At 36.2% G+C, this 26,519-nt stretch overlaps 1 long non-coding RNA gene across 1 annotated transcript in view; it reads right to left on the bottom strand.

Annotated features, from left to right (window-relative positions):
* The window catches only part of LOC135966257 (uncharacterized), a 349,203-nt gene that overhangs the window by 274,301 nt on the left and 48,383 nt on the right, over nucleotides 1-26,519 (bottom strand). The window contains exon 2 of the long non-coding RNA XR_010579477.2: nucleotides 1,900-1,950. This is a non-coding gene — a long non-coding RNA (uncharacterized lncRNA). The remainder of the gene's footprint in view (nucleotides 1-1,899; nucleotides 1,951-26,519) is intronic.

Here is a 26,519-nt window from a genome sequence, read left to right on the forward strand (position 1 = left end):
AGGAGTTTGAGACCAGCTTGGCCAATGTAGTGAGACCTCGTCTCTAATAAAAATACAAAAATTAGCCAGACATGGTGGCATATGCCTGTAATCCCAGCTACTCGGGAGGCTGAGGTAGGAGAATCACTTGAACCCGGAAGGAGGAGGCTGCAGTGAGCCGAGATTGCACCACAGTACTCCAACTTGGGCAACTGAGTGAGACTCCTTCTCAAAAAAAAAAGAAAGAAAGAAACTAGGAGCTTTCATGTAAACATTCAGTTTTCTAGCTTCCTTTAAAAAGTTGGAAGACTCATTCACACTGAGCATGGTACTTTTTGGCAGAGTTGGACTTGAGAGGGGCCATGCTTTCTATTTTGATGTATCAATTTTGTTTTCCAAGAAGCCCATCTGGTTCAACTAAAGATTGAAATTTATTGGAATAAAGTCATGTGAAAATTATTTTAATAAGCATTTTACCATAAAATAGAACAAAATGTATAAAATATAAATTCTCAGTTTAACATAAAATGGGCACCTATATCATCACAACTCAAACTATAATGTATTGCCAGTACCAAGGGTCCCTCCATTTGTCCATTCCCAATCAGAACCTCTACCTTCCCTAGGGAAACGACCACTCTTATAACCCCTGAGATTTTTTTTTGTTCCTTTTGCTTTTCTTTTTAGACCTATGGCTATACATGCATGCCTAAACAATAAAGTTTAGTTTCACCCAATTATAAACAATATAAATGGAATCATGCTATATGTTTTATGCTATTTAGTTCTTCTTTTATTCAAAATTATGTTCATAAAATTCATCAGTGTTGTTGCCAGTGGCTATCATATGTACAATTTCAATGCCATATTCTACTCCTTTGAGTGAATATGCTGCAATTTACTTATCAATTATATTCTTCATGGTCATTTGGATTGGTTCTAGCTTTGGGATAAAGCTGATACAAACAATGCTGTTACAAACAATGCTGAAGGGGACACTCTTACACATGTATCTTGATGCAGATACTCACAAGCAGCTCTAAAATATATTCCCAGGAATAGAATTGTTAGGTCAAAGGGAAGCTCATTAGAGACTCAGCACCCAAAGTTTTTATTGGCAGCTTGACAATGGGCATGCTTTGCCTGGAATATGCAAAAATTCTAGACTCAGGTGTTAAGTATAAACCAAATTGTTTGCACAAAGAGTTTAGGCATAGTTAGCAACACTTATCTGTTAAAGTGGTGGAAACCCTCCCAAAATTCAAGCTCTCAGACACCAGCCAAGGCCAACCTCTCTAAACAGTCCTACCAAACACTAGCTCTCAGGCTTGCTGTGCATGTCAACTCTTCTCTGTACATGCCCCAATACCAGACTCACTCAATTACTATTGCTTTGTAATAAGCCTTTATATCTGGAGTTTAAAATCCTCCAGCTTTGACTTTCTTTAGAATTGACTTGGTTATTCTTCCTCTGGAAGTTTCACATAATTTTAGCATTAGCTAATCAATTTACACATACAGTCATTGATGGGATTTTGATTGGGATCACGTTGAATTATACATCATTGAGGGTAAACTGACATCTTTACAATATGCAATCTTCAATTCTTGAAGATGAATTATGTCACCATTTACTTAGGTCTTTAAAATCCCTCCATTTTAAAAAACGTTTTCCATGCAGCATTGTGTATCTTTTCATAGATTTATTCTGAATACTTGATAATTTTTAACGATCTTGTGTCATTTTTAACTATTTGTTTTTGGCTCATAGAAATAAATTAATTTTTGTATCCATCAAACTTGCTAAACTCTTATTAATTTTAAGCATGTATGTATACACTCTTCCAGATGAAATAAGAAGCAGCATAGCATAGTTAGGAGCATAGATTCTGGAACCAAAGTACCAGCTCCACTGCTTACCGGTGTGTGACCTCAGGTAAGTCGCAATCTCTTTATCTTTCTGTTCCTTACCTGCAAAATAGAAATAACAATTATACCTTCCCCAGGGGTTGGTATGAGGATTCACTGAGATGATGTAATAGAAGCACCTAGCACAATCTCTGGCATGTACTAAGCATTAAATGATGGTCATTATTACCATCATCATTATCATCACTATATGTACACACGATAAATAATCACATTTAGCCCCATAGACATTACTATTTTTGTTTATAAAGTCAGTGCCCCTTTAAATTTAGTGACATATTTACCTGTTTCTTTTTCATTCTTTCCTGCATCCCAGTCCTCCCCTCTGGAATCTCTGTCCTTCCATCTTATGTACATCTTTAGAAATTTCTCAAGTGACAGATTATATATTTTTATTTTAAAATGTTTTTATTTCACCTTCTCTTTTACAAAATACTTCCACTGGGTATAGACACTCAGAGCTGGCAGTTACTTGCTTCTCTGTGCACTGAGGTTATCAATCTACTGCCTCCTAACTTCCAGTTTCTATTGTGCTATCAAGAAGTTGACTGTCAGTCTAACCCTTAATCCACTAAACAGAATCATTTTTCTCTAAATCATATTTTTTCTGTAGCTTTATTACAATGTGTATTTCATTGTATTTACCCTACTCATGATTTGTTGTGCTTAAGCCTATTGATTGCCTGTAATCCCAGCACAATGAGAGGCTGAGGCAGGCAGATCACTTGAGGCCAGGAGTTTGAGACCAGCCTGGCCAACATGGTGAGACCCTGTCTCTGCTGAAAATACAAAAATTATCTGGGTGTGATGGTACATGCCTGCAATCCCAGCTACTCAGGAAGCTGAGGCAGGAGAATCACTTAATCCAGGAGCAGAGGTTGCAGTGAGCCGAGATTTCACCACTGCACTCCAGCCTGGGTGACAGAATGAGACGCTGTCTTTAAAAACTTGTTGATTGTTGTCTAAAACACCAAAAGCAACGGCAACAAAAGCCAAAATTGACAAATGGGATCTAATTAAACTAAAGAGCTTCTGCACAGCAAAAGAAACTACCATCAGAGTGAACAGGCAACCTACAGAATGGGAGAAAATTTTTGCAATCTACTCATCTGACAAAGGGCTAATATCCAGAACCTACAAAGAACTCAAACAAATTTACAAGAAAAAAAACAAACAATCCCATCAAAAAGTGGGCAAAAGATATGGATAGACATTTCTCAAAAGAAGACATGCATACAGCCAACAGACACACGAAAAAATGCTCATCATCACTGGCCATCAGAGAAATGCAAATCAAAACCACAATGAGATACCATCTCACACCAGTTAGAATGGCAATCATTAATAAGTCAGGAAACAACAGGTGCTGGAGAGGATGTGGAGGAATAGGAACACTTTTACACTGTTGGTGGGATTGCAAACTAGTTCAACCATTGTGGAAAACAGTATGGTGATTCCTCAAGGATCTAGAACTAGAAATACCATTTGACCCAGCCATCCCATTACTGGGTATATACCCAAAGGATTATAAATCATGCTGCTATAAAGACACATGCACATGTATGTTTATTGCGGCACTATTCACAATAGCAAAGACTTGGAATCAACCCACATGTCCATCAGTGACAGACTGGATTAAGAAAATGTGGCACATATACACCATGGAATACTATGCAGCCATCAAAAAGGATGAGTTTGTGTCCTTTGTAGGGACATGGATGCAGCTGGAAACCATCATTCTCAGCAAACTATTCCAAGAACAGAAAACCAAACACCGCATGTTCTCACTCATAGGTGGGAACTGAACAATGAGATCACTTGGATTCGGGAAGGGGAACATCACACACCGGGGCCTATTATGTGGAGGGGGGAGGGGGGAGGGATGGCATTGGGAGTTATACCTGATGTAAATGACGAGTTGATGGGTGCAGCACACCAACATGGCACAAGTATACATATGTAACAAACCTGCACGTTATGCACATGTACCCTAGAACTTAAAGTATTTAAAAAAAAAAAAAAAAACTTGTTGATTGTTGGCTTTCATTATTCCTCAAAAATTTTCTCTGAATGTCCTCCTACCTCCTACCTATTATTTCTCTCCACTCTTTCTGAAATGCGGAGTTAAGTTCATGTTAGTCCTTAAGATCTTACCTAGCATTGTTTCTTCACCATTTTCCTCTCATCTTTTTCACTTTCTGATTCATTCTGCATAATTTTTTTGGCCTTATCTTTCTGTACATAAAATTTTATCTAGGTTTGACTAACTTGTTCTATTTGATTCATTTTCAAATCTGCTAGATCACATTTGATAGATTTCTATCCCCTGAATCCAGTTTCATTTTGGCTTTTATTTAAACAGTAAATAGTGTTGTTTTATAGACTGTCATAATTCCAGTATCTATAGATTTGCATGATTTCTTTTGATAATAGTGTCTGCTGGTTCTAATTGGTAATACTTTGTTTCTTTGTGTTGTCTTTGAGTATATGCTGTATGCTATTATATGCTGTATGCTGTAATACCCTAAAAAGGCGGGGCATGGCGGCTCACACCTGTAATCCCAGCACTTTGGGAGGCCAAGGCTGGTGGATCACCTGAGGTCAGGAGTTCAAGACCAGCCTGGCCAATATGGCAAAACCTTATCTCTACTAAAAAATAAAAAAAATTAGCTGGGCATGGTAGCAGCTCCTATAATCCCAGCTACTCAGGAGGCTGAGGCAGGGAGAATTGCTTGAACTTGGGAGGCGGAGGTTGCAGTGAGCCGAGATCACACCACTGCACTTCAGCCTGGGTGACAGAGTGAGACTCTGTCTCAAAATAAGTAAGTAAATAAATAAATAAATAAATAAATAAATAAAGTATTATTCGTAGAAATAACTTGAAGCCTGGAATGAAAATATATTTCTCCAGAGAAGATCTTATAGTGTCCTTGGAGCATATTAGTCTGATACCATTGTAAATTATATTTGTGGCTTGACATATTTTGGACCTCCCAGGTGATATAATTTGGGGGCTGCCCAGCTTCTTGAGTGCTAGTATACTACTAGTTCCTTTTTGCCCTGAGAGTATGGCTCTTTGGGTTCACAATTTAATGTGAGGGCAGTCACTTATTAGACATCCTACGTTGAGCAATTATTGGGCTTTGATTTCTGTTTGCTTTTCCTGGGAAGCTGTGACAGCCGGTATTCAAATTGACAACAATGGGCAAAACCCTGAGGACAAAGTCTCTACTCCCCTTATCTCTCCGACTTCCCAAATCCTCTTCAACCTTGGCCTGATGTCTTTTTACTATTTTGTCAGATTTTTAGTGCTTTTTAATAATATAGTAGGCTGGGTGCTGTGGCTTATGCCTGTAATCCCAACATTTGGGAGGCCAAGGCAGGAGGATTGCTTGAAGCCAGGAGTTCAAGAAGAGCCTGGGCAACATAGTGAGACCCCATCTCCACAAAAAAAAAAAAAAAAAAAATTCTGAAAAGTAGCCAGGCATGGTGGTGTACACTTACAGTCCTAGATTCTGGGGAGGCTGAGGTGAAAGAATCACGTAAGCCCAGGAGTTTGAGGCTCCAGTGAGCTGTGATCACACCACTGCTCTTCAGCGTGGGTAACAGAGCAAGACCCTGTCTCAAAAAAAAGAAGAGAAGAGCAAGAAAAGAGTTTACATTTTTCATCCAGCATTTTTAATAGTTTACAACAGGAAAGTCTGGCAAACTAACCTAAGCCACTATGGAAAAGGAAGTCCCATTATGTACTTTATATTCTCTTTCATACTTTTTCTTTTATTATTTCTCTAAGTGTGTTCCAAAGAATGTCTCACTTACTGATGTTTGCAAAGAGCCAACCAGCTTTGATTGCTTTTTGTTTTCTATTTTATTATTTTTTATAATTAATGCTTTCCTAGCATGTTTTAATTACTTTTCTTGATTCTAATTAGAATGCTCAACTATTCCATTTTTCTTTTTTTCAAGTAATTGCATATAAAGTTATAGACATTTCTCTGAATACATTTTTATTTTAATTTGTCATGTTTTCTAGATGGTCTGTAATATCAGCCTTTACATCCCCTTTAAACAACAATTTATTTAGAAAAGTGTTTCAGTTTTTTTAACTTGAATATATTTTATCCTATATTTTTATTATTAATCTGTCTACATTGCTATAAGTTCAGAGAATGTGGGCTTTAATTATTTTTATTGAGATTTTCTTTACGAACAAATATATGATCAAATATATTTGTGTTCCATAGGTGTTTGCAAATAATATACATTCTCTGTTCAAGACAAAATTCTTCATTAGATATTAATTCAAATGTTTTGTTATTGAAATCCCCTATAATTATATTTTTAATTTTCTGAATTTGTCTATTTCTGAGAACAGAGTTGGGGTAGGCAGAATAATGGTCCCCCAAAGACGTACATATCTTAATCCCTGAAAACTGTCAATGTGTTACTTTACATGGCAAAGAAGAATTAGGTTTCAGTTGGAATTAAGATTGTGAAAAGGCTGACCTTAAAATAGGGAGATTGGCCAGGCATGGTGGCTCACGCCTGTTATCCCACCACTTTGGGAGGCTGAGGTGGGTGATTGCTTGAGCCCAGGAGTTCCAGACCAACCAGGACAACTTAATGAGACTCTGTCTCTACAAAAAATGAAAAAAATCAGCCAGATGTGGTGGTGCATACCTGTACTCCCAGCTACTCAGGTGACTGCGATGGGAGAATTGCTTGAGCCGGGGAAGTCAAGGCCGCAATAAGCTATGATCACTGCTACTGCACTCCAGTCTAGGCAACAGAGCAAGACTGTCTCAAAAAAAAAAAAAAAAAAAAAAGGAGATTATCCTGGATTATCTGGATAGATCCAGTGTAATCAGAAAGGCTCTGAAAAGTAGATGATGGAAGAAGTGGGCCATAAGTCAAGAAATGTGGGAGGCTGCTGGAAGCTGGGAAGGGCAAGGACACAGCACTATGGAAAATACTGTCAACAATATACCGTCATTGTTATTTTCTCTCAGAGCCTCCGAAAATGAATACAGCCCTGAGGACACCTTGCTTTTAGCCCAGTGAGACCCATTTTAGACTTCTAGAGAATCAGATAGTAAATTTGTGGTGTTGTTAGCCACTAAATTTGTGATAATTTGTTACAGCAATGATGAAAACTAACATAAAAGGCTTTTAAAAATCTCTTTGTATTCTTAACATTTTTGCTGTGTAATTTTTGCATAAAGATACAAACACCTCATACTGTATTATAATTAACATAATGGCACGATGCCATGCAATCCTTTCCACCATGAATGTTTTTCCTAATTTTAATATTACTGGAACTTTATTATCATTTTGCTGTTTTATTGTTCCTGTTTTTATTTTCAAACTTCCTGCTCATTTGTTTGTTAACTCTATTTGACAATTTCTGTGATCATCGTTGTTCACTGTAATGTCTAAGCTGTGCCTTATTCCTGCCATTTTGTTTCATGTTCTGATTGTTTATGTTTTGCTCTCTTTTTTCTTTCAGGTTGGATTAATCAGGACTTTGGGGTGAGGTGGGGGCTATTCATTGGTTCTTTGTTTTCTCTAGTTATTCATTCTATTTCTGGCAATTTCCCTTTTTTATTTTCTTTTTTGTTTCTTCCTTTCTCTCTCTTTTCTTTATCAAAAGACATTAATGAGCAGGTTTTGAGGGAAAAAAATCTCAGGGTTTTGATTTTTTTCTCTCCTTAACACATCTTCACAACCACTTTAATAATATCTTTATATCACAAATTCCCCTTTTTTCAATTTATTTTTACTTTTCCCGGATTTTTCTGGATTCCTGCCTCAAGGAATTCTCCTAAAGAGTATTTAGATGGTAAACTTTCTGAGACTAACAAGTCTGCAGATGTCTTTATTTTACTTTCACATTTGAACACCAATTTTCTGTATAAAGGTATTGGCTAAAATAATAGCACTGTCTCAAGTTTTGAGGGTATCACTACCTTATCTTCATGCATCTGGTGTTATTAATGAGTAGTGTGATTTAGTTTGATATTTTTATGATAGGCACTTTGCATTTTATTTCTTGTAGCTCTTGCCATTTTCTTTATCTTTGGCGTTCAGACATGTCACCATGCTGTTTATAGGCATAGATGTGCTGTCCCTGCCCCCTACCACCCTGAATCCTTCTACCCACCAGTCAGAGGATCTCTTCAATCTAAAGATTAGAGTCATTATTCTACTTCCTCGATTATTTGTTCATTTTCCCCACACTGTTCTTTCTCAATATCTCCATAAAACCATATGTTTCTCTAGATCTACCCTCCATGACACTTATCTTTGCTGTCACATGTGTTTGCCTTGGCTTTTTGCTTTCAGCTCTGGATGTAGCACTCTGAATCATCACCCAGTCCAGTAATGCAGTCTTCAGTAATGTCCACTCTGCTATATAGCTCGGTTATTTCTTTCTCTTTTTTATCAGAAAGTTTTTAACTTCCAAGAAAATTGCTTCTTTCTCATAATATACTTTTCTTTTTTATGGACAAAGTATGCTTCAAATCTCTAGGATACTTATTTTGTTTATTCTAAAATTTTCTCTTTTCCCTGTATTAACTCTGTTCACTTGGGGCATTTCTTTTCCTATTTCTTGAATCTGAGCCTCTCCCTCACGATATTGACTTTTCTCAAATAACTGCTAATTTTTAATTACCTAATCCTGTTTATATATTTGTAGGTGGACATTTAAATTTTACAATGAGGCTTAAGCACTCTTTCAAGGTATCTTTGGCATCAAAACTCCCACTTCAGAGAACTTGTACTAGTGGGCTTTGACCTGAGAGTGGGGGAATGAACACAACTGTTATTCCACTCTTTAATTAAAACGTTGACTGTCCATCACCCTGGCCTTTATCCATACTCAACTGGAGTTGGGGTTATTCTGGGATTCTTCCGGGAAAACTCACATTTTATTTCCTTTACTTATATAGGATTATATCTTCTTCATCTGTTTCATATCTTCCAGAAATTGCTTATTGTTGTGGCCTTTTCCCTCTTAATTCTCATAATAACCTAATAAAATAAGTACAATATTATGCCCACTTTAAAAAGAGAAAAATAAGGGACAAAAACTTTAAGGAGCTAGCCTCAGATCTCACAGTCAGTGTCAGGATCAATATTTAAAATCAGCTCTAGAGACCACGCTTTGACAACTTTCACCAGCCATTTAGAGCAGGGCTAGAAAAGCTTCCCAGTGTGTTTCATTTAGCTTTTGACTGTACAATATTAAGGAACATTATTGGGAAACTTAAAGTGACCTCCAGCCCACAAGGTTCAAGGAAGCTGAACTTTGCTTATAAATCTGGGAAAAAATAAACATCCCAATTGTCCAGCAGGATATGAACTTACTCACCTAAGACAAAAAATAAATATATATGTGTGGGTTTTCTCTAAGACTTGAAATAAAACTGAAAAGACTGTATTTAAAGTTTGACAAAAATCCAAGATTTCTTTGTAATGGTTCTTAAGTATCTATGAAGTTTCTTATTTGCTTAAATGGAAGTTCTGAAATAGTCACGTATGCCATACTGGTGACTAAAGCCAAAACTATACAGGAAATTGAGAATCAGCTTTCTCATGAGAAATTTCAAGTGTATTTTTTACAGTGAGGGAACTACAATGAGTGGATTAAATACATACCAAAAAGAAACAGAAAACTCTTATTTCTTAAACAGTTAAGAAACTTCCAATGTTTTTAGGTATTATTTTTCATATATGTATACATTTTGTGCTTTTCATACAAAACATAATTTTGCATCCTGTATACTCTCACTTCTCTTTTTTAAGTGAAAATAGTTATATTGGGTTTGGGGGATTATGCTATATATTTGTTTGCTTATGTTACATAATATATTATATAATGTTCATATAGAAATGGTACAATTAGCTATAAATATAGTACCCAAAGATAACCATGATTTTTAATACATGGATGGATGATAATGCTTAGACAGGCAAAATGGCAACTTTACAAAACAGCAATAACATAGAATAGCTATACACATATGTATGAATGTATATATGTATAGCTATTCTATGTTGTTGAATATATATTGTGTGTGGTGTGTGTATATATGTATATAAATAGTATATGTATGCATATATATATATAGTAGCTGAAAAAAGACTTTGCAGTGTGTGTGTATATATATTGAGTATATATACATATATTGTGTGTATATATACACAATATATGTACATATAAATTGTGCATATTTTTCCGTGGCACAAATACCAACCACATTATAGTGGCTGTATACTACTCTATCTTATAGTTGTATACCATAATTTAGTTAAACTATGCCCTTCTAATAATCATTTAAGATAGTCCTGATTTTTCATAATTTTACACAGTCCTACATATGTATCATCATTTGTTCGTCTGATGTATACAAAGAATAAATGCCTGGCTATAAGAGGATACTGTTCCAGTCAACTTTAATATAGAGAAGTTATCACAATTTAAACTCCCAAAAAGAAGATATAAAAGGACCCATTTTTGTTCTCACTGCACCAAAACAAATATAATTATTCTTTTTATCCTTTCCTATATAATATTATTTCTTTGAATTGAACTTTTTCTGTTTCACCTGAGATATATAATTCCAAAAGAAGTTAAGCATCTCTTAATATGTTCATTGAATCTATATCTTTTTCTAGAAAATTCCTTTATTGGGCCACATCTATTTTTACAACTGTCTGCTAGCATTTTTCTAGCTGAATACTGAGATTTTTTTATTTTCTTAAATTTATCATATATATAATTTATATAGTACTTATTATATATTTAGCAAAATTTTTTTAGTTATCTGTCTTTGAATGTTATTTATGAAGTTTTTATGTAATAGAAAATTTTAATCTTTAGCTAGGCTGTTTCATCAACCTTTTCCTTTATGATAACTGCTTAGAAAAATTGTCTCCTATATATTAGTCTTCTAACACTTTGAGGATATCACTATTAATATTTAACTCTCTTTACTACATATGGAATTTATTTAAGCATAAACTATAAGAAAAAGATTAAAGTTTAATTTATCTTTGTTTTCAATCACAAGTGATTTCATTCAATTTTTAGACAAATATTTATGAAGCATCTACTATGCACCATTCAAAATGGGATAGCATCATGAACTGGATAGGCATAGTCTTATCCCTTGCAACACTTATTATTTAGCAAAAGAAAGAGAAACAAGAAAACAAATATATAAGTACAAAAATTGTGATAAATGGTACCAAGCAAAACATTAGATATCCTGATGAGGAAAATCAGGGAAGGGACACATTTAGATAAGATGGCTAAAAATGGTCTTTCAGAGAGAGCTAAACACTGAAGGACAAGAAAAAGCCAGCCACACACGGAGCAGGGAGAAGAGAGCAGCCTGGGTGATAGGAGAATGTGCAAATGATGCGAGACAGGAAGAGTTCATGTTCTGGGACCTGAAAAAGGACATTTGCCTTCCTTCCTTGTGAAGTGTCTGGTGAAATGTTTTGCTCATTTTCATACTGGGTTATCTTTTACTTATCAGCAGCCAGGGTAATACAAATCACATTCACAATTAGATATTACTCTCCCAGCAGATTAACAGTAATTTTAAACTCTTACATGTGTTGCTGAAAATGTGGAGCAATAGGAATCCTACTCTATTTGCTGGCAAATAAATTTGTACACCCCCCACCCCCCAGTTTTTTTTTTTGTTTTGTTTTGTTTTTTGAGACAGGATCTCACTCAATCACCCAGGCTGGAGTGCAGTGGTGCAATCTCGGCTTACCACAACCTCCACCTCCCTGGCTCAAGCAATCCTCCAACTTCACCTTCCTGAGTAGCTGGGACTACAGGTGCACATCACCATGCCCAGCTAATTTTTTGTATTTTAACTGGAGATGGGGTTCACCATGTTGCCCAGGCTGGTCTCAAACCTGTGGTTGGATGGGATTCAGTTTATGATAATGAGTGGGTATAAATGTGATACTCACTTTGCTATATCAGTGTTTTGATGATGGCATGTTTTTTGTGAGTTGTTTGTTTGTCCACCTCTACTAGTATTTGTTCCCACTTCATCTATACCCCCCTTCAAATTTTATACACCGGACACCTAACAGCTATACTTTCCAGAATCCCTTGCCAGCAGAATTCATTTTAGATTCTTCCAATGAGAAACACCCATGAGATGCAGAAGGCAAAAAAGAAGCAAAAACTATTGTTGCTCCCTTGGAGCAGCAGACACAAGTATGGGCTTCAGAAGAGAGCCAACAGGAAGCTCTGCAGCAGCTAAGCTAGTAGGGGCTTTGCAAATCATTCACTTTGATGGTACTGGCTACCAAGATCATTCCTGACATTTTTCAATTATCTCTGCATCTTTCTGATTTCCCAAAAGCAAACTGCAACTTTCTTTGGTCTTTATTGCCCCAGCCTTTCTCCTGGTGCTATAATATCCTATTTCAAATCCACTCTTGCTTGAAACATCTAGACATGTTTGTTTTCCTGACCAACCTATGACTTATATGATGTTATTTTGTTATGGTCAAAAGTTTTGAAAGTAAACCAAAAAATGGGGCTTCTCTTATATAGTTTAAGGTACCAATTACTTAAAGTGGTGACATTTGGTATTTCTACAGTCTCCATAACTTAGATTTACATAACAAATTTACACTTTTCAAGATACTTTCTTATTCGTTATCACATTTAATGCTGTATTTCTTGTTTTTCACAAATATTTATTTCTAAAAACACAGAAGAATATCTTTGTAAAACTTTGCAATTAGTAAATTACAAAGTCCTTTTTATCTCAGTCAACTCTTGCTCTAAGGCAAGTTTTGTTATATTCCCCATCTTTAGCTGAGAAAACTGAACTTGTTTCTGTCACAATTATTTTATTTAAGTGAGCCAATAAATGGTATCTTATTGCAGTTCTACATTTCAGCAATATATATATGTTTGTGTTTTAATCTATCTTAACTTTGAGTTAGTCCTCCTGATATTTTAAATTGTCAAATAGGCTTGGCATAGATATTAGGAAATTATGAATATTTTAAACAAAAGAATTTTTAAAATTTACTTTAGCCTATTGAATCGAAGATAATAGTCCCATACCTATAAAATAGTGAGTTAGGACAAAATTATATCTAGGTTTTCTTTTCAGTTCTATACACTATTCAGGCTTTAAATGAAAATGACTTAAACTCAGGGAATATAAAATTCTCCAAGGGTCAAACATGTAAGAACTCTGCAATAGAAATGAAGATAAATATGACAGAAATTTAAGAAAAAGCATGAAGATTCAAAAAACCTATGTACTCATCTCAGTTTCTCAAGAATGGATCCTAATTCTAGTTGAAGGGAAGAAACACTAATATTTTAGGATGCATAATAAATTCAGGACAGATTCCTACACTGGCTGATTTAATGATTTAACATTAGCTGGTTAAATAATACTACAGAATAGTTATCACCTCTGTTTTCACAGATCAGAGAACCAAGGAAAAAAATACTCCATCTATGTGTTAAGGCCTCTAGCTTCATATATTCCTCTGAGTACTTGCTGCTTGAGGCCTCAGTGTTCTAGTTGGAAACTAATTGGAGGGTTTGATCATTCTGAGAAGTCAAGGTGTTTTGTAAAGGTTTTGGGGGACAGCTAATGTTTCTCACAATTCTGCATTTCTTCTGAAAAGAGGTTTGGCAGCATTTGTTCTGGACTATCTTTTTTAGGAAAATTGTATAGCAAATAACCATGGAAGTTAGCAATAGGATCTCCTGCTGGAGCACAGGATAGATTTGCTTGCTTTTCAGGATAATAAAAATAATGTCCTTCCACTATTTACTATAGCAAAGACTTGGAACCAACCCAAATGCCCATCAATGATAGACTGGAATAAAGACACTGTGGCACATGTATACCATGGAATACTATGCAGCCATTAAAAAGAATGAGTTCATGTCTTTTGCAGGGACATGGACGAAGCTGGAAGCCATTATTCACAGCAAACTAACACAGGAACAGAAAACCAAACACTGCATGTTCTCACTTATAAGTGGGAGTTGAACAATGAGAACACATGGACACAGGGAGGGGAACATCACACACCATGGCCTGGGGCATGGTGGGGAAGCGGGAGGGACAGCATTAAGACAAATACCTAATGCATGTGGGGCTTAAAACCTAGATGATGGGCTGATGGTGCAGCAAGCCACCATGGCACATGTATACCTATGTCACAAACCTGCATGTTCAGCACATGGATTCCAGAACTTAAAGTAAATTTTTAAAAAATAGTAAATAATAATATTGTCCTCCTCTGGGGCAAAAGTTGGGCAGGCTTTCTGGCAGCCCCCTTAAAAGAGATTCAGGTTTCCTAAACTCAGGATCCCCCAGCTATAACACAAACTACTGTGGTGGCTGTGTCACTTTCCCTGAAACATGGGGGCAAGGGGAAACTAGGCTGACATGAAGCTCATACCATCTGCTTGCTATGAGTCCTTTGTCACTGATTCCAGAGTCTCTTGTCTTCTGCCAGTCTCCATAAAATTGTGGCAGTCTAACTTGCTAGCTTGAAAGTGGCATAAAAATCTCAAACTCCCCATGGTTTGTGGTACAAGATTGGTAAGTTAATAAGTGGTAGAGTTTTTATTGAACCTAGACTTCTCTAACCGAAAATCTGTACACTTAACCAATACATGACACTATCCTAAGATGACAGTAAGAAAGTAATCTTGACGTAAGTGAATTGACCAGTACCTACATATGAGTAGTAAACTAGTCCTGGAAAATAATGGAGCCATTTTTAAAAATTTTCTTCTCCTTGAGATTCAAGTTTGTGTTCTTACGTGCATTTCTCTGATGCCATTGACTTCCTGCATCATTCAGGAAGGATTTCCAGTAAATATTCCCTTCACTGTGCACTGAACCCCCAAATTCCCCAAACTCACTTTTTCTCTTACCTATGAGGGAATTCAAATAATCTTTCATTACAAAATCCTTATACCGATGCCTTCTTGTTGACTTATTTCTTGGATAGGCATTATCTCTCATTTAGACTCTAATATCTTCACAGGAAATCTTTTCTTCTATTTTGCATTTTTCTTAGTGCCTAACATTGCCCCACATGGAATAGCCTACAGATAGTTACTTGTCAACTGATAAGCCTCCAACAAAGACAATCTGAACACATTCTTTAGTTGTCTGTGAATCCTCTGCCTTCTCTGTTATTTACATTTCAGCATCTGAAAAGAGTTGGACAAAACCATACACCTGAGTAAACTCACTTCACATCAGTCATCTCAAACCTCATATGACCTGTCAAATTTATCTAGCAATCCTACTCTCTCTCAAGCAAGTCTGCTCTCTTACTCCCCTCACGGCACTTACTTTTCCTCCCTTCTCCTTATTCTCAGCTAGCAACTTTGCCTGTAGTCTACATCATTACAAAAACTAAGGCCATAAGATGACAATCCCTTCATCTTGCAACCACCAACTCTACACATTTAACCTGCAACCTTGTTCATCTGCATGTTTCTACCAATTACATCTGGCAAGGAATAGTTCTCATCTTTTGTAGAAGTAACCACTGTATCCTTTTTAAGAATATTAAAAATAAAAAAGCAATAAAAAAGTTCATTATATGCTGTTAGTTCAAAAAGCTAGTTACAAAGTGGCATATGTAAAAATCGTATCGCTGTATTCACAGAAAAAAACTTGAGATATATATTCAAATTTTAAGAGTGAATTTTTATCATAATTTTGTTTTCATCTTAATGATCTTTTATATGATCTAATTATTTTCACTACAATGTGCTACTTCTATAATAAAAGTGTTGATTTTAAAAACAATAGAAAAGTAGAAGTTGGTACTATGGAAAGGAATCTTTTTTGATGTTTCTATACATTGAGCTTACTATTTTATTTTGAATGATATCTTTTCACTAGGTAGATAGATAAATAATTTGCAAGCATTTGCAAGAAGGTAACATTTGGAGATTATTAAATGGTAACTACTAAATTACCCTCCAATCTCCACCACCAATTCAGCTACAACCTCCCACCTCCTTTATCACATTACCATGCTTTACTTTTTAAAAATTTTCCTCTAAGCCTCCTATGTGAAGTCAGGTTATTTACACACTAGCCTACTTGTCTATTTTTCTCCACCTCGGTGTAATCTCCATGAGATCAGGGACTTGCTCAAGGTCCCAGGTACTGGGACATGCTTAAAGCTATATCCCAGTACCTGGAACTGGTAGATGCTCAATAAATATGTGTTGAATTAAATATATAGTAGATGCTCAATAAATATGTATTGAATTTTAAAAAGAGAGAGACAGAGAATGTTAAACGTTGGGTCACTCTCCTATCATGCATTATCAGTCTTTTCCCTCTTGCTGGTGGATCATTCCCATTAACATACATATGTGTGTTAAATCTTTATCATTTATTAATTTTTCTGAGGAATTGTCAGCTTCCTTCTTATTCATTCTTAGAAAGTTTATATTTTATGAATATTTACCTTTACTAACAAATGTCACAAATATGTTCTCTGCTGCTTGCCTTTAAGTCTTTAAACATAAAAATTTTTCATAACCAAAAATGTAGGTCATCCCTTTATTTTTTCAAAGATGTGTTTATTGCTTAGTAGGATCTTTTATCAGTCCAAAATTTGGTAAATTATTTTATTTTATTTTTGTATATATTTTTAGCTTTCTTATGTATGGACAATCTAGAATTCATTTATGTGTATAGTATGTTAGCAATCTTGCATTTTCTTTTCAGATCTATAGCTAATGTTTTCATGCTATTAGCTAAGTAGTTAACCATTACATGCAAACTTTACCATACACTTAAGCTTTAAATATATAGGTGTATTTCTGTTCACTCATTTTTTTCTTCTTCATCTTTGCCTATAGATACTTAAAATTCTAGCTTTATGGAACAATTTGACATCTAATCGGATCACTTCTTCCTTTCTATTTTTCCCTTTTTAGAATTTTCTTGGCAATTCTCAGACATTTACTCTTACAGATGACCTTTAGCGTTAACTTTTTAAATTCCATTTTTAAATCCAATTAAGTTTTGTTTGTGGCTGCATTGACTCTTATTTTGAGAAGACTTGACATTTACAGCGGTGAATCTTCCCATACAAAAATATAAATTCATTTTCGCTCCATGTTCAGTTATACTCATGTCTTTAATAAAAATTTTATAGCATATAGGAAGAGAGATGTAAGAGGGACATTTTATTTATTTATTTATTTTATTATACTTTAAGCTCTGGGATACACGTGTAGAACACGCAGGTTTGTTACATAGGTATATGTGTGCCATGGTAGTTTGCTGCACCCACCAACTCATCATCTAGGCTTTAAGCCACACATGCATTAGGTATTTGTCCTAATGCTCTCCCCTCCCTTGCCCTCCACCCCCCTAGCAGACCCTGATGTGTGATATTCCCCTCCCTGTGTCCATGTGTTCTCATTGGTCAACTCCCACTTATGAGTGAGAACATGCGGTGCTTGGTTTTCTGTTTCTGTGTTAGTTTGCTGAGGATGATGGTTTCCAGCTTCATCCATGTCCCTGTAAAGGACATGAACTCATTCTTTTTTATGGCTGTATAGTATTCCAGGGTATGTGCCACATTTTCTTCATCTAGTCTATCATTGATGGAAATTTGTATGGGTTCCAAGTCTTTGTTATTGTAAATAGGGCTGCAATAAACATATGTGTGCATGTGTCTTTATAGTAGAATGATTTATAATCCTTTGGGTATATACCCAGTAATGGGATTGCTGGATCACATGGCATTTCTTGTTCACAGTCCTTGAGAAATCGCTACACTGTCTTCCACAATGGTTGAACTAATTTACACTCCCACCAACAGTGTAAAAGCATTCCTATTTCTCTACATTCTTTCCAGCATCTGTTACTTCCGGACATTTTAATGATCGCCATTCTAACTGGTGTGAGATGGTATCTCATTGTGGTTTTGATTTGCATTTCTCTAAAGAACAATGATGATGAGCTTTTTTTCATATGTTTGTTGGCCGCAGAAATGTCTTCTTTTGAGAAGTGCCTGTTCATATCCTTTGTCCACTTTTGATGGTGGTGTTTTTTTCTTGTATGTTTGTTTAAGTTCCCTGTAGATTCTGGATATTACCCCTTTGTCAGATGGATAGATTGCAAAAATTTTCTCCCTTTCTGTAGGGTGCCCGTTCACTCTGATGATAATTTCTTTTGCTGTGCAGAAGTTCTTTAGTTTCATTTGATCCCATTAGTCAATTTTGGCTTTGTTACCATTGCTTTTGGTGTTTTAGTCATGAAGTCTTTGCCTATGTCTATGTCCTCAATGGTATTGCCTAGGTCTTCTTCAAGGGTTTTTATGGTTTTAGGTGTTATGTTTAAGTCATCAATCTATCTTGAGTTAATTTTTGTATAAGGTTTAAGGAAGGGGTCCAGGTTCAGTTTTCTGCATATGCCTAGCCAGTTTTCCCAACATCATTTATTGAACAGGGAATCCTTTCCCCATTGCTTGTTGTTGTCAGGTTTGTCAAAGATCAGATGGTTTTAGATATGCTGTGTTATTTCTGAGGCCTCTGTTCTGTTCCATTGGTCCATATATCTGTTTTGATACCAGTACTATGCTGTTTTAGTTACTGTAGGCTTGTAGTATAGTTTGAAGTCAGATGGCGTGATGCCTCCAGATTTGTTCTTTTTGCTTAGGATTGTCTTGACTGTACAGGCTCTTTTTTGGTTTCATATGAAATTTAAAGTAGCTTTTTCTAATTTTGCAAAGAAAGTCACTGGCAGCTTGATGGTAATAGCATTCAATCTACAAATTACTTTGGGCAGTATGGCCATTTTCATGATATTGATTCTTCCCATCCATGAGAATGAAATGTTTTTCCATTTGCTTGTGTCCTCTATTATTTCCTTGAGCAGTGGTTTGTAGTTCTCTTTGAAGAGGTCCTTCACATCCCTTGTAAGTTGTATTTCTAGGTATTTTATTCTCTTTGTAGCAACTGTGAATGGGAGTTCACTCATGATTTGGCTCTCTGTCTATTATTGGTGTATAGGAATTCTTGTGACTTTGGCATGTAGATTTTATATCTTGAGACTTTGCTGAAGCTGCTTATCAGCTTAAGGAGTTTTGAGGATGAGATGATGGGGTTTTCTTAATATACAATCATGTCATCTGCAAACAGAGACAATTTGCCTTCCTCTTTTCCTATTTGAATACCCTTTATTTCTTTCTCTTGCCTGATTGCCATGGCCAGAACTTCCAATACTATGTTGAATAGGAGTAGTGAGAGAGGATATCCTTGTCTTATGCCAGTTTTCAAAAGGAATGCTTCCAGCTTTTGCCCATTCAGTATGATATTGGCTGTGGGTTTGTCATAAATAGCTCTTATTTTGAGATACATTCCATCGATAGCTAGTTTATCGAGCATTTTTAGCATGAAGGGGTGCTGAATTTTATCAAAGGCCTTTTCTGCATCTATTGAGATAATCATGTGATTTTTGTCATAGGTTCTGTCTATGTGATGGATTACATTTATTGATTTGCGTATGTTGAACCAGCCGTGTATCCCAGGGATGAAGCTGACTTGATCATGGTAGATAAACTGGTTGATGTGCTACTGGTTGATGTGGTGGATAAGCTGGTTGATATGTCGTTGGATTTGGTTTGCCAGCATTTTATTGAGGATTTTCACATCAATGTTCATCAGGGATATTGGCCTGACATTTTCTTTTTTTTTGTTGTGTCTCAACCAGGTTTTGGTATCAACCAGGTTTTGGTTTTATGAGGCCAGGATGATACTGGCATAATAATATTAATTAGGGAGGAGTCCTTCTTTCTCCATGGTTTGGAATAGTTTCAGAAGGAATGGTACCAGCTCCTCTTCGTACCTCTGGTAGAATTCAGCTGTAAATCCATCTGGTCCTGGGCTTTTTTTGGTTGGTAGGCTATTAATTACTGCCTCAATTTTTAGAACTTCTTATTGGTTGATTCAGGGATTGGAGTTCTTCCTGGTTTAGTCTTGGGAGGGTGTATGTGTCCAGGAATTTGTCCATTTCTCCTAGATTTTCTAGTTTATTTGCATAGAGGTGTTTATAGTATTCTCTGATGGCAGGTTGTATTTCTGTGAGATCAGTGGTAATATACCCTTTATCATTTTTTATTGTGTGTATTTTATTCTTCTCTCTTTTCTGCTTTATTAGTCTGGCTAGTAGTCTATTGTGTTAATCTTTTCAAAAAAACAGCTCATGGATTCATTGATTTTTTGAAGAGTTTTTTGTGTCTCTATCTCCTTCAGTTCTGCTCTCAACTTAGTTATTTCTTGTTTTGAATCTGTTTGCTCTTGCTTCTCTAGTTCTTTTAATAGTGATGTTAGGGTGTCGATTTCAGATCTTTCCCACTTTCTCCTGTGGGCATTTAGTGCTATAAATTTCCCTCTAAACACTGCTTTAGCTGTGTCCCAGAGATTCTGGTACGTTGTGTCTTTGTTCTCATTGGTTTCAAAGAATTTATTTATTTCTGTCTTAATTTCGCTATTTACCCAGTAGTCATTCAGGAGCAGGTTGTTCAATTTCCATGCAGTTGTGTGGTTTTGAGTGAGTTTCTTAATCCTGAGTTCTAATTTGATTGTACCATGGTCTGAGAGACTGTCTGCTATGCATTTGCTGAAGAGTGTTTTATTTCCAATTATGTGGTCAATTTTAGCATAAGTGTGATATGGTGCTAAGAATGTATATTCTATTGATTTGGGGTTTATAGTTGTGTAGATGTCTATTAGGTGTGCTTGGTCTAGAGCTGAGTTCAAGTCCTGAATATCCTTGTTAATTTTCTGTCTCATTGATCTAATATTGAGAGGGGTAATTAAAGTCTCCACTACTATTGTGTGGGAGTCTTAGTGTCTTTGTAGGTTTCTAAGAACTTGCTTTATGAATTTAAGTGCTCCTATGTTGGGTGTATGTATATTTAGGATAGTTAGCTCTTCTTGTTGCATTGATCCCTTTACCATTATGTAATGCTCTTCTTTGTTTTTTTTTTTAATCTTTTTTGGTTTAAAATCTGTTTTATTAGAGACTAGGGTTGCAACTCCTGCTTTTTTTGGCTTTCCATTTGCTTGGTAAATATTACTCCATTCCTTTATTTTGAGCCTATGTGTGTCTTTGCACCTTAGATGGGTCTCCTGAATACACCAAACCAATGGGTCTTGACTCTTTATCCAATTTGCCTATCTGTGTCTTTTAATTGGGGCATTCAGCCCATTTACATTTAAGGTTAATATTGTTATATGTGAATCTGATCCTGTCATCATGATACTAGCTGGCTATTTTGCACATTAGTTGATGCAGTTTCTTCATAGTGTCGTTGGTCTTTATATTTTGATATGTTTTTGCAGTGGCTGGTACCAGTTTTTCCTTTCCATATTTAGGGCTGCCTTAAGGAGCTCTTGTAAGGCAGGCCTTGTGGTGACAAAATTCCTCAGGATTTGCTGGTCTGTAAATGACTTTATTTCTCCTTTGCTTATGAATCTTAGTTTGGCTAGATATGAAATTTTGGGTTGAAAATTCTTTTCTTTAAGAATGTTGAATATCGGCCCCCCACTCTCTTCTGACCTGTAGGGTTTCTGCAGAGAGATCCACTGTTAGTCTGATGGGCTTCCCTTTGTGGGTAACCTGACCTTTGTCCCTGGCTGCCTTTAACATTTTTCCTTCGTTTCAACCTTGAAGAATATGATGATTATGTGTCTTGGGGTTGCTCTTCTCGAGGAGCATCTGAGTGGGGTTCTCTGTATATCCTGAATTTGAATGTTGACCTGTCTTGCTAGGTTCAGGAAGTTCTGGATAACATCCTGAAGTGTATTTTCCAACTTGTTCCATTCTCCTCATCACTTTCAAGTACACCAATCAATCATAAGTTTGGTCTATTTCACATAGTCCCATATTTTTTGGAGGCTTTGTTCATTCCTTTTCATTCTTTTTCCTCTAATCTTGTCTTCACACTTTATTTCATTAAGTTTATCTTCAATCTCTGATATCCTGTCTTCCACTTGATTAATTTGGCTATGGATATTTGTATATGCTTCACGAAGTTTTTTTGCTGGTTTTTCTGCTCCATGAGGTCATTATATTCTTTTCTAAACTGGTTATTCTAGTTATAGTTTCTGTAACCTTTTATCAAGTTTCTTAGCTTCCTTACATTGCATTAGAACATGCTCCTTTAACTCAGAGGAGTTTGTTATTATCCACCTTCTGAAGTCTACTTCTGTCAATTCATCAAACTCATTCTCCATCCAGTTTTGTTCCCTTGCTGGTGAGGAGTTGTGATCCTTTGGACGACAAGAGGCATTCCGGTTTTTGGAATTTTCAGCCATTTTGCACTGGTTTTTCCTCATCTTCATGGATTTATCTACCTTTGATCTTTGATGGTAATAATCTTTGGATGTGGTTTTTTCATGAGCGACGTTTTTGTTCATGTTGATTTTATTGCTTTCTGTTTGTTAGTTTTCCTTCTAACAGTCAGGCCCCTATTTTGCAGGTCTGCTGGAATTTGCTGGAGATGCACTCCAGACCCTGTTTGCCTGGGTATCAGTAGCAGAGGCTGCAGAACAGCAAACATTTCTGCCTGCTCCTTCCTTGGAAGCTTCATCCCAGAGGGGCACCCGCCAGATGCCAGCTGAAGCTCTCCTATTGAGGTGTCTGTCGACTCCTGCTGGGGAGTTTCTCCCAGTCAGGAGGCACAGGGGTCAAAGACCCACTTGAGGAGGCAGTCTGTCCCTTAGCAGAGCTTGAGCACTGTGTTGGGAGAACCGCTGCTCTATTTGGAGCCAGCAGGCAGGAACGTTTAATTCTGCTAAAGCTGCACCCAGAGTCGCCCCTTCCCCCAGGTGCTCTGTCCCAGGCAGATGGGAGTTTTATCTATAAGCCCCTGACTGGGGCTGCTGCCTTTCTTTCAGAGATGAAGAGGGACGTTTTATAGTGCTTTCACTTCTGCTGCCGTTGTCCATTAACTTAGATTACTCAAATTTAATTCAGTTAGGTGCAACATAATTTCAGAAGTGACACGAAGAATCATCCAGAAATTCAACCTTTGAAAGACCATTTCCTGAGCAGAGAATGGAATTGGGAGAAGTAACATCTTTCAGCCGTCATCCCCTCTCAGGGCACCTAAAGTAGGTCCACTTTGTAGAGTCAGGGATCACCAGGATCTCTTCCTTTGCATGCTTTACTGTTGCCATCACTTCCCGAGTTTCCTTTGCACTGTTTCCAATTTTTAGTTGAGAAAACATTAAATGTTATTACAAAATTCATTATTCTGGGCCAATGACAGCATTTGAAATAGTATGATTCACCTTAACTAACATTCATTAAATCTATACCTTAGCCAATACCATTTTGATTTAGCTGAACACAAGAGTTTCCTTAACAGGTAGAGAGGGGGTTAAAATGGGTAGTTCAAGTGTCCAGCACAGAGTAAAATACTCTGGTATCCAGTTTGATATATTATTTGCACATAGTTTTCTATAGCTCTATTCTATGCTCCTATTTTTCTGGCACTTGAGAGTGAGAAACAAAGCATCATGTTCTAAGCATTGAGTAAGATTTTCCAATGCTAGCAGGTTTTAAATATTAACATTGATGATGATAAGAGTTGTGATTTATTGAACACTTACTCAATTCCAGGTGCTCTTATAAGGATTTTTAAATAATTAACTTACTATAATTACATAGAGAGGTTTTACTATCCCCATTTGTACAAACAAGGACCTCGAAACTCATAGAATTTAAGTGTATTATTCTAGAAAGTGGCAGAGCCAGGAAACAAACTCAGGTGTGTTGGGATCCACAGCTTCCAGCTGTTTCTGTGCTACCCCAGAGCTTGCCCACTACCACTCAGTGGTTTACCTGCTGTATAGTTATCTATGGTGGCTGTAACAAATTATCACAAACTACATGGCTTAAAACAACAAAAATTCATCCTCCTAAAGTTCATCAGGTCAGAAGTTCAAAATCAATATCACTGGGTTAAAATCAAGCTGTTAATAGGGCTGCACTTCCCCCAGAAGCTCCTGGGGAGAATCCGTTCCTTGCCTCTTTCCCCACTTAACTTCCAGCTTCTGGTGGCTTCTTGATTCCTTCCTTTGTAGCCACATCACTCCAATCTCTGTCTCTGTCTTCACACCATCTTCTCCTCTGTATGTGTGTGTGTTTCAAACCACCATTTTCCTCTGTTTTATGAGGATATGTGTGATTGTATTTAGGGCCCAGCAGGATAATCTAGCATAATCTCATCTTGAAATTCTTCATTTAATCACATTTTTAAATACCCTTTTTCCAAATAGTGTCAAACTCACAGATTCCAGAGATTAGGACCTGACATCTTTGGGTGCCATTGTTCAACCTACTACACATACTCATGTTCCACAGAGACAAAAGCAAAGGTAAAGGCAGATTTTCCCTTAAGATATTCCCATTTGTGGTATGAAGACAGGGACTCTAATCCACCAAAATGATGAGTCAAGAGAAATATACAGATGCCAAAAACTCCCAGAGGTCAGAGAAAAGGTTTTTTTGATTATACCAGAAAGTTCCACCATTTAGTTTACGATCTTGCATATAGGATATACTCAAGAAATATTTGATGAATTAAAATTTCTAAAACATTATGAAAATTTTTTGAATATTACTAGCTAATTATGCCACTTATTAATGGAAATCTTTAATTTTTTAAAGAAGAAAACAATACTAAGAAATAGGTTTAAAAGGTAATAAGAAGGACCTATAAAATCATAAGCATTGTTACAATAGCCTCAGCAAAATAAAAAGTGAATTTTTAGTCCAATAATTAAAGAGTTTATTTTTTGTTCTTTCACTTAAAAAATATTTTAAAGACATTTTGAAGAATAAAAAGCAATGAATTTTTTTCTACAGTTTAGACTGAGTAAGTAGAGTAAAAGTTAAAACAGTATCCTCAAATCTTGACTGTTTTACAAAATTGTTTTCAATTGACATGTATAATAGCATAGCCATGTGCTAATATTAATAAAATACAAAACCTAGTAAAAGGAAAATATTTGCCAAGTGTCTGTGTTATCAGAGTTGTTAACACTGGAAAAATATTTACTTTTCCTGATTTGTCATTACTGATATCTAAGGCAATAATTTTAAAGCATATTAATTATGTTGACAAAAGAATCCATCTTAGAAGATTACGCTTTGTACTAAAGTAAAGATATAGCAACACTATTTTGTCCTAAGTAAGCAGTAAGTATGAACTGTGATTCAATTTTTAAAATGTAAATTATTAATCTCTATCAGTCTGGGAGCATGACCATACATCTGCTGCAACTCAACTGATTAAATCAGCTAAGCAATAGGAAATTTTAGAAATCATTATTTCACAATATGATATTGCTTTGAAGATGTTAACACTTGGCATCCTATCAGTATAAATTGAACAAGAAAAGGAACTCTACATGACTCTGATAAAGCTTCAGAAGAATATTAAATTAGGGTTTGGCGGGAAAAAAGCAAGGGTTGGGGAAGAAAGCCCTGCAAAAGTAGTAGTGATCACTAAGTAAGCACGATCTGAACTTTTCCACACCACGTATTCATAGTTATAAGCAAAACTGTCTATGCACAAAGTAGTGAGAGTAGGAAATGTGGGAGATTAGAATGATTCAAAATGGATTCAGGTAATGAGTACCTATCTAATAGGGTTGTTGTGAATACTAAATTCAATTATATCAAAAATGCACTAAACTCAGTATCTCAACATCAGCAAGTGGCAGTGTATGTTAATTATTGTGAAAAAGATGTTTTGACTCCTTGTTTGAGGATATTTAGACCAGAGACTTGATATCCAGGAAAGGGCTCTGCGGTACCAGTAAGCTATGTATGTTTCACTAATCATCAGAGAAGTGCAAATCAAAACCACAATGAGATACCATCTCACACAAGTCAAGATGGCGATGATTAAAAAGTCGAAAAATAACAGATGCTGGCAAGGCTCCGGAGGTAGGGAACACTTACACACTGTTCATGGGAATGTAAATTAGTTCAGCCATTGTGGAAAGCAGTGTGGTGATTTCTCAAAGAACTTAAAACAGAATTACCATATGACCCAACAGTCCCATCACTGGTTATATATCCAAAGGAATATAAATTGTTCTACCATAAAGACACATGCACACATATGTTCATTCCAGCACTATCCCCAGTAGCAAAGACATGGAATCTACCTAAATGCCCATCAATGGTAGACTGGATAAAGAAAATGTAGTACATATACAGCATGGACTATTACATAGCCATAAAAAAAGAATGAAATAATATCCTTTACATCCACATGGATGGAGCTGGAGGCCATTATCTGGAGTAAACTAATCCGGCAATAGAAAACCAAATACCGCATGTTCTCATTTATAAGTGGGAGTTAAATAGTGAGTACAAATGGGCACAAAAAAGGGAATAGTAGACACCAGGGCCTACTTGAGGATGAGGATGGGAGGAAGGAGAGGATTGAAAAACTATCATCTGTTGGGTACTATATGTATTACCTGCATGACAAAATAATGTGTACACCAAACCCTGGTA

The sequence above is a fragment of the Macaca fascicularis genome, chromosome 11, assembly GCF_037993035.2.
Source record: "Macaca fascicularis isolate 582-1 chromosome 11, T2T-MFA8v1.1".
NCBI classification, from domain to species: domain Eukaryota; kingdom Metazoa; phylum Chordata; class Mammalia; order Primates; family Cercopithecidae; genus Macaca; species Macaca fascicularis.